The sequence below is a fragment of the Egretta garzetta genome, unplaced genomic scaffold (genome assembly GCF_000687185.1).
Source record: "Egretta garzetta isolate BGI_Z169 unplaced genomic scaffold, ASM68718v1 scaffold268, whole genome shotgun sequence".
NCBI classification, from domain to species: Eukaryota; Metazoa; Chordata; class Aves; order Pelecaniformes; family Ardeidae; genus Egretta; species Egretta garzetta.
This window is the reverse complement of record NW_009260600.1, coordinates 1809066-1818136: the sequence shown is the minus strand read 5'-3', so window position 1 is coordinate 1818136 and position 9071 is coordinate 1809066. Positions and strand designations below refer to the sequence as shown.

The window sequence follows — 9071 nt, the reverse complement described above, 5'->3', positions numbered from 1 at the left end:
AGCCTGCAGGTGCTCTCAAAGCTGAGAGCATTTATTGAACACCTAAATCGAGCGTAGGAGGCCATGTAGCAGCCCCAAGCACTGAAGGCTCCTTGTGGTCTGTCGTGTTCTATCCTTGTTCATCCCGATGTGAATTCAGGTTCTGCGTTGAAGTTGTAGAAGGGGAAATCGTTGCACTGCTAATGTTTTAAGTTTAATAAGCTCTGTGGTCCAAACAGTGTTTCTCCCAGTTGTGTTTGAAGAGGTTTTGGGGTCTTTAGTTTTCTGGCAGGAAATGAAAATGTTACTCTGATGCTTTATTAGGAAGTGGAGTTTGAGAGCAGGGAGTGGAAATTTCTTGAATTTTTCTGGACAGCCTAAGTTCCGAGTTTTCCTATTTGTTGTAAGACAGTCATCTAGCTAAAACTCTAGGTAATGCTTCAGATAAAAAGGTGACACTGAGTTGTAAAAGCAGAACAAGACTTTTTCCTTCATAAAACCATTGTATATTGGGGTGACTGATACTTTAATTTATGTGCTTTAGAAAAGGGATGAAACGGAACAGATTGTGGACTCGTGGTTTTTTTCAGTTGTCAGATATACACAACAAATGTACATCTTAGTTGCCTGGAATTTAAAAAAAAATAATTTACAAACTATTAAAGGCATGATTACTGATCACCCTTTATTTCTCTCTCTTGTTTTTTTCCCTTTGCCTTTCTGGATAGCCAGACTCTGCGCAGTGCTAAATTCTTTCTCTCCTTTGCCAACTGGTTTCAGCAGATGGAGGGGGGGAGAGAGAGAGAGATGAGCACTTCCTTCAGAGCGAATGCACTCTGCAAGCATCACATCTGCAGACCTGGCTGGCAGGGGGCCTGGCAACCCAGGCTACAGCCCAGCTTAGCCTGGCTGCGGTCTTCACCCCCAGCCCCATGAGCAGCACTCGCTCTTGGTGGTAGCTTGTGGGTCGATAAAGGACTGCGTCACCAGGATCGCAGTCTGAGGAGCTCATCGTTCAGGTCTGATCCTGTGAGATACGGAGCCTGAAACCAAAGGGCGCTTGGCTGTGCTCTGAGCTCCCGGGGTGGGGCTGTCTCCAGGGCTGGATTAACAGAGACACACGTGTCCATTGCCTCAGCTGCTGGAGTCACTTGAGACCATCAGGCTTCCAGCCCGCGCTCGGAAGAAGTGTCTAATCGTGTATGGCTGGGGAGTGCCAGCCCTTGACAATGTGAGTGCAACCCATGTAGAGGTGCCCTGTGCGTCTGTGAAAATGAAAAGGGTGGTCAGCACAGTTCTGACACAGAAGAGCAGTTGAAGACATCAAAACCGTCAAAACCTGGCTGTAATACGAGGAGTGAGGTTACACCCACACCCCCGGTGTTTGCGTAGGCAGAAATGTGGCAGGCCAACAAGGAACAGCGATGGGCCCCATCCCCGCAAAGGCAGCCTTTTCCAGGGTGAGCAGCCAGCAGGCCACAGGGGAAAGTGGTAAGGCGGGCTTGCGAAAATGGGCTGTGTGTGCATGTGTGTCTGCAAGAGAGGGGAAAAAAAAAAGGAGCAGTCTTACAGTGAAATGACATGTGCCAGGCCCCTTGCAGCTTATCATACAGGAAGCTGATCCTGAAGTAAATATTGCCAACACACCTCAAAGTAATTGAGTCTTCCCCAAGCTCAACTTGCTTACCTCTTCGAAAGAAGGAAAGGAAATTGTGAAGATGAAATCAAGCACTGTAATATTTCACAGCAGGTGGGGACACATCCCTACTTAAATGAAAATGAGATCTTTTCTAATGCAACTTAGAAATAATGATTGAACTTCCAGTTTCCCTTGGTGCATTCAGTCAAGGTGGTTCTTCTGCCTAAGTGACTGCTCCCACCAGGAACTCACAATTTCTTTGAAATTAATATCTGGGCGAGCCGTGTGATTGCAGGACACAGTTCACCAGGGTGAGGACAGGGAAGAAGATTGTAGTCTAGAAAGAGAAAGAAGCTGGAGGACGCTTGTGCTGCAGCCCTTCCATTCCAATCCCCACCCAGCATTCAGGAGGGTTTGGACTGTACGAATGAATCTCTGCCAAGATGCGATGTACGATCCTGCGCATAAAACCTTATTTGATACAGCAGAGTGCCAGGAATCTTTGAACCATAAGCTTCTGGTCCTGGGATTTGGGCAGCTTGTGCCAGTAAGAGGAATCTGTTCAGCCTCCCCCGTCTGTAATGGCATGTACGCCGGCAGGTGTGAACCCGGCAGGAGGATGCAGGACTCTGGCCTTCAAGAAACGTGGGTGTTAAGACCCCTTGAGCCTCTTGATCTGTGCACTCCAGGGACAAGATCAGATGAGAAGGAAAGAATGACTTGGATCTTGTAATCTAATGATAAAAGCGCTCGCACAAGGGAGAGGAGATCTGGATCCCATTTGCTCTCCTGTGTGTGCTTTGCTCTTGTCTATGAAACTGGAGCAGGGCTAAGAGAACCCAGGCTTCTTTCCAAAGGGTGCAGAGATATTTGGTCAGTAGAAAAGCTTTTTTGCTGGGCCAACAAATGCTTCATTTTTTCTGTCTGGAGTAGAAGCACTTCATTCTGCAGCAAGGTGCTTCCAGCCAAAATGTTGTCTTATGCCTGGGGGTGAAGGCTGTAAGGAGGCAGAGGAGATATGGGTTTTGGTCTCTGTGACATGAAGGGGAATTGTACCTGGCTCTCCCCCTTCTTCGCTAAGCACTCTTGCATAAAAATGTAGGTTTCCATGGCCTTCCACTGGTTTTGGACTTGCATTTTGGCACCTGCCACTTTCCCTGCATGGAGCTCACACTGCGTTTGCCTTGAGCATCACCCGCTGGGCTTGTACGCACTGCCTGCAGCTGAACAGCATCAGGCAGCTGGGGACTATATAGACCGTAAGGATTTGTTGTGTTTACTGCCAAGCAGTGATCTGAAAGCCTGTTTCACAGCCCTTACACTGATGAACCTAAAGTCAATTATAGAATCACAGAATCCTAGGTTGGAAGGGACCTCAAGGATCATCTGGTCCAACCTTTCTAGGTAGGAGCACAGTCTAGACAAGATGGCCCAGCACCCTGTCAAGCTCAGTCTTCAAAGTGTCCAATGTGGTGGAGTCAACCGCTTCCCTGGGGAGATTATTCCAATGGTTGACTGTTCTCATGGTGAAAAATTTGCCTCTCGTGTCCAGTTGGAATCTCCCCAAGAGCAACTTGTGTCCATTCCCCCTCGTCCTCTCCATGTGACTCCTTGTAAAAAGGGAGTCCTCATCTTCCTTAGAGCTACCCCTTAGGTACTGGCACACGGTGATGAGATCCCCTCTGAGCCTCCTTTTCTCAAGGCTGAACAAACCCAATTCTCTCAGCCTGTCCTCGTGGGCTCAACTGGCCGGTTGCTTTCCTGTCAGAGCAGAGAGCTGGCAGAAATCCCGACGACCTGCAGCACTCCTGGGGTCTGGGCAGGAGACACCCAGCACTCACTGCTGCCCGGGGACGAATGCAGGCTCCTCAGGGCCTCCACTGCTGGAGCCTATGTCCTGGCTGGTATCGGGTTTTTGGCATAAATGCAGGCCCAGTCTCAGGAACTGACGCGTTCCCCCTTCCAGCCAGCACCCTAACAGAGAGCGCAGCCGGGCTTTCTGCCTGTTCAGAGCAAACGCGGGGCTCCTCTCCCACTGAGTGACAGGCCCAGCCAGCTATGGCGTCCCTCCCGCAGGCCCATGTTTTCCACACACGCGCCCCAGGGGGAGCAGGACACGGCTATTAAGGCTGAGCGTGAGGTGTCCCAGAGCCTCTGGTGGGAGGCCCAGCCCCACAGCGAGCGAGGCCATCCCGCTGGTGAGGGCTGCTTGCGGCCCGGGGAAGAGAAGGAGCCGAAGTCCCTGCCACCCCTGCCCGCGGTGGGTGAGGCCGCAAGGCAGCCGCAGCCCACGCCAGCCCTGGGCACGGCTGGTGCTGGGCAGGTAGCATGAGACAAGGCTGGGGGAAAAGCCAGGGCAAGGTTAGCAGTTTTGGCCGTGTGGTTCAGCTGTCAGCCAAGCATCTCACAGGGCTGGGACTTGGCCTGGCTCGCCCGAGAGCCCCAGGGAGAAGCAGGCAGCAAGCCCAGCCCTCCTGACTCACGGCCCCGCACTACAGCCCCTGCCTCGCGCTGGCCCCTCTTTCCAGGAATGCGAAAGGAGGAAAAACAATCAAACCCCTGCCTATGGCAGCGGTCGTCGAGTGGCTTTGCAGAGCCACAGTAAAAAAATAACCTTTTCCACCTCAGGCTGCGTCACAGCACAGGCGGCAGGAGCATGGGGAGAGCCTGTGCCCGGGCTGCAGCACCGGCTCGGCTCTGGCCAAGCTACGGCCATGCCCAGCGGTGCCACAGCAGGGAGGGGGCTCCCCCCCAACACCCACACCCATCTGGCTTAGCATGGACTGGGGAACAGGGGACAGGGGTGTTCCAGCACATGCTGTGAGACAGCAATCCGCCTTGCCTTGTGCCGCTGAACACTGTAATTCAACATTGCTACAAGAGCCCCCTGGCTGTTTTTCATCACCGTACAGCAGCGGCAGCAGCTGGGAGGGCTTTGCTGCTGAGCCTCAGCCCCAGGAAAGCATGGCAGTGCCCTGGCCGTCTCTGAGACATCAGATACCTGCTGCGGGGCAGCACACGAAGTACGGCTCAGGTGTGTGTCCCGTGCCACCTCACCCTCCTCCCTCCCTGGGTGTGCTGGTTTTGCTTCTTGCTAGTGCTGCTTGCAGGGGCTGTGAATCTCTCCCCCATCAGCAGATTTGGGAACAAAGCCCCATTGTCCCATGGCCAAACGTGTAATCTACTTGTTTTAACTGCCACGCCATGCCAGCAAGCACCTCCAGTGTGCTGAGGTCCTACAAGCAGCTGACCGCCAAGGTGGCAGGCACAAAGCCCTTTGGCTGCATGACAGGCACCAGCCCAGTCACGGCACCATAGCCCAGCTCCTCGTGGTTAAAGAAACAAAGCCCACCCAGCTCCCCAGTGCAGCTCTCCTGGGGAGAGCTACCAGCCTGCTAATGAAAGGAGTTATTTCTTCTGAGAGCACAGAGAGGACAGGAGCATGTCTTTGGGGCCACGAAAGCCACTTGCTCAACTCCTATGAATAGAGGCCCTTTACTTCCAGTTGCCGGGTACGTTACCTCTACTAACGCACGCCTTTGGCACTGCCCTTCAGCTCGCTTGCAGACCAGCTGGCTTGACAAGGGTTGAGAGCGGATTTTAAAAATGCCCCTGTCACAGCAGGGCCTGCTGCATCTGTTAGGAGCTTTGTGCAAACATGCGGGGGGGTGTTAGCTTTTCGGCGGGCGGGAAAGGCACCTCCTCCCCATTTTAAAGCTGGGTGTGGGGGAAAAAAATTATATTCACAGACAGACTCGCCTTGTGCCCCAAGGAATGTCACGGGCAGAGCCACAGTTAGCTCGTGGGCTGGAGCAGGTTCTCGCTACGGGCTGACGGCAATGGCTCATGCTTCCCAGCAAAGGCTCCAAGGAAGGAGGCACCGGGGACAGGCCCGCTGGCAGGCAAGCAAGCAGCAGCTCCCAGGGGATGGCAGGCGTTGCTGAGGGAGGAGAGGCACATGCTCATTGCAACGAAAGACCCAGCTCTCCTGCGAATACCACTTCTAGCCGTAAAGATGGGCTCCTCTCCTGCCTTTTTTTTTTTTTTTTTCTTTTGCTAGATAAATCTGTCTTGCTCCATGATGGGAGTGAAAGGCCAGCAGCAGGTGAATGTAGTGGCATTCGTACTTTTTTAAATACATCTCTCAGGTATTTCTGAAAGGACGGGGATGGGGTATGTGTGTGAATGTGTGTATGCTGGCATTTGTACGACAGGTCCCTAAGGCCTGGCTTCAGCTATAGTGAATAATACTTCATGGTTCCCCAGGCTTCTTCAATCCCTTATTATTTTCTCCAAGTTAGAAATTTAGCTGCCCTGGGAGTGGGCGGGTGGGGAATTTACCAGCAAAGCAGTGAGATGACCTCACCAGAGCCAAAGTAGAGAGTTGAGCAATGATGGTGAAGGAGGTGAAAAAGGCAGGCAGCCTGCCAAGGCTTCAGTTTTGTTAATGTACCTCTGTAGTTCCAGTGATTAACACATTGCAGAAGTGCCACCTCCATTAAAGCTGGAGCACATGCCATCCCTTCAACAGCGGTGGGAATGCACAGTGGTCTTGTAGCTTCAGGAAGACCACCCCGTGCTGAGGCAGAGCCTGGCTCCTCAGAAAAATGAAAAAAAAAAGAGCCCCAGTTCAGAGCGAGGGAGCCGATCTGAGGAGCCTTCTCTGGCCCGGCCTCGCTAAGCCAGCCATGGAATCAGCACAGCGGTGCTTCGCCTCTTCTCTCCCTGCAGCCAAGACTTTGCAGTGCTGCCCTTCACCTTCTCACCCAGGGGCTGTGGGCTTAGTCTACGACTGCGACAAGCAGCGCACGAGTTTCAAGGCAGCATTTTGGCATGTCATGAAGGTAACGACCCCTATGTTGGCCCTGCTTCTATCCATCACATTATCAGATAGAGGTGGGTGCCAGTGGAAGATATCTTGTACTTGTATCCCTCCTCAAAGTGGGAACAAAACTGCAAAACCACTGAGCACCATATTCTGCCCAGCATCTGAAAATGCTTAAGACTGGGTGTTGCCCATGTATATGTACGCAGCATACAAAACTGGCAGTTAGCAGATAGCTATGCAGATCTGGGAAAGCAGAAGGATCCCAAAGAAGATCAGAAAGTGTTTGACAACAATTCCCTGCAATTACCTTCCTGTGCAGAACAAGGTTCAGCTCTGCCATATGTGGCGTCTTCATTAATGATGCAGTGGTCTGGTTTTGGCTGGGATAGAGTTGATTTTCTTCCTAGTGGCCAGTATAGTGCTGCGTTTTGGATTTAGTAGGAGAACAATGTTGCTAACACCCTGATGTTTTAGTTGTTGCTGAGCAGTGCTTTGACAGGTCAAGGACTTTTCAGCTTCCCATGCTCTGGCAGGTGGACAAGGAGCTGGGAGGGGGCACAGCCAGGACAGCTGACCCCAACTGACCAAAGGGATATTCTATACCATATGATGTCATACTCAGCATATAAACTGGGGGAAGAAGAAGGAAGGGGGGGACATTTGGAATTATGGTGTTTCTCTTCCCAAGTAACTGTTATGCGTGATGGAGCCCTGCTTTCCTGGGGATGGCTGAGCACCTGCCTGCCCAGGGGAAGTGGTGAATGAATTCCTTGCTTTGCTTTGCTTCCGTGTGTGGCTTTTGCTTTCCCTATTAAACTGTCTTTATCTCAACCCACAGCTTTCTCACTTTTACCTTTCCGATTCTCTCCCCCATCCCGCTGCGGGGGCGGAGCGAGCAACCGGTTCTGCGGGGCTTAGTTGCCGGCCAGGGTTAAACCATGACATCCAGTAATCCAGATCCATTAGAAATTGGCACGCACCGTCTGCCACCTTTGCTTTTCTAGTCTCCAAGTGTTGCTTACTGGATCTAACAAGCTAAAGCCAAACAGGTATTTGAAGCCTGGCTTGCAGGCCGAATGGCTGAAACAAAAAAGTCCATTTAGAGGCCTGCAAAGCTTTTCAGAGTAGTACTCCCACTACACATGGCTCTGGGAAGCCTGTCCCCTTGCCAGCCTGGCTGGCCACGTCCTGGTGACTGCTTGTTGTGTGTCTACAATGACATTTCAGTTCAAGAGCAGTTCTGAAATGCATCTCCCATCTGTCCCCATCTGCCTGTGGCTCTGTGACACAAGCCAGTCTTGGAGGGCAATTGAGTGGATCCTTTCAGATGAAGTTAAACAGGAAAATGAATGGTAGGAATAGCCCTAATGCACAGGCCTTCGGTCCACATGCCCGGGCTAGAGCTCGGTGGATGTAAAACCCCTGACAGGTCAGGCCTTCAGCATCACCTGCTTCACACTACAGACTTGCTCCTCTTCTACCAGTGTGTTGTGGTTTAACCCCAGCAGCAACTCAGCACCACGCAGCCGCTCGCTCACTCCCCCACGGCGGGATGGGGGAGAGAATCGGAAAGGTAAAAGTGAGAAAGCTCGTGGGTTGAGATAAAGACAGTTTAATAGGGAAAGCAAAAGCCACACACAGAAGCAAAGCAAAGCAAGGAATTCATTCACCACTTCCCCTGGGCAGGCAGGTGCTCAGCCATCCCCAGGAAGGCAGGGCTCCATCATGCAGAACAGTGACTCGAGAAGACAAATGCCATCCCTCCAAATGTCCCCCCCTTCCTTCTTCTCCCCCCGGTTTATATACTGAGCATGACATCATATGGTATGGAATAGTCCTTTGGTCAGTTGGGGTCAGCTGTCCTGGCTGTGCCCCCTCCCAGCTTCTTGTGCACCTGGCAGAGCTGAGAAGGCCTTGATTTATTGTAAGCACTGCTCAGCAACAACTAAAACATCCATGCGTTATCAGTGTTCTCCTAGCACTGACTCCAAAACACAGCACTAGGCCAGCTACTAGGAAGAAAATCAACTCTATCCCAGCTGAAAGCAGGACACGGTGTAGCCCCCATCACCACAGCGATCCCTGTCTGCAGTGACTATGAATCGAGATGCCCATACAAGCAATCCAGGGCCGCAAGGCAGGAGGTGCAGCAGGGACCAATTTTACTGCTGGATGGTCAAAGCTTCGCCCACTTCTATCCTTTCCAACCAAGAAACAGGCTGCGGGGGTGGCAGCTCATGCAGCGCTCCCTGAGGCAGTTCTTACTCTCACAACAAAGAGGGAATTAATGCTCATTAATGCTCACATGGCCAAGGGAGGGGATCCTGGCCCATTCCCCGGGGCTGGTGGGAGGCACAGTCTCGTGTTGAGACAAATTCTTCAGGCAGAGCAGAGGGAGGTGATGCAGCTCAGCAAACAGCTGGGACTACAGGAGCAAGGACAGCACTGGGCTGGTAAAGGGCGTGAGCATTTCAAAGTACTTTGTAATGTTTCTAATAACCCAAAGCACTTAAAAATACACTTCAGTACTTACTGTTGGGATCAATTTATTAGCAGAAAACATATTTTGCTGTAAGGCAGACAACTAACAGAGAATTTCTGTAATTCTCAGTCAAGAGGCCAAAT

General features: G+C 51.8%; 1 protein-coding gene across 4 annotated transcripts in view; it reads left to right on the top strand.

The window, feature by feature from the left end:
- The window catches only part of CAB39L (calcium binding protein 39 like), a 68476-nt gene extending 67873 nt beyond the window's left edge, over nucleotides 1-603 (top strand). For all 4 annotated transcript variants that reach the window (XM_009644793.2, XM_035900369.1, XM_035900370.1 and 1 more), the window contains one exon: nucleotides 1-603. This exon is cut by the window's left edge and continues 1239 nt beyond it. The gene's annotated coding sequence lies outside the window, so the exon portion shown is untranslated.
- Nucleotides 604-9071: the final 8468 nt, after the last annotated feature.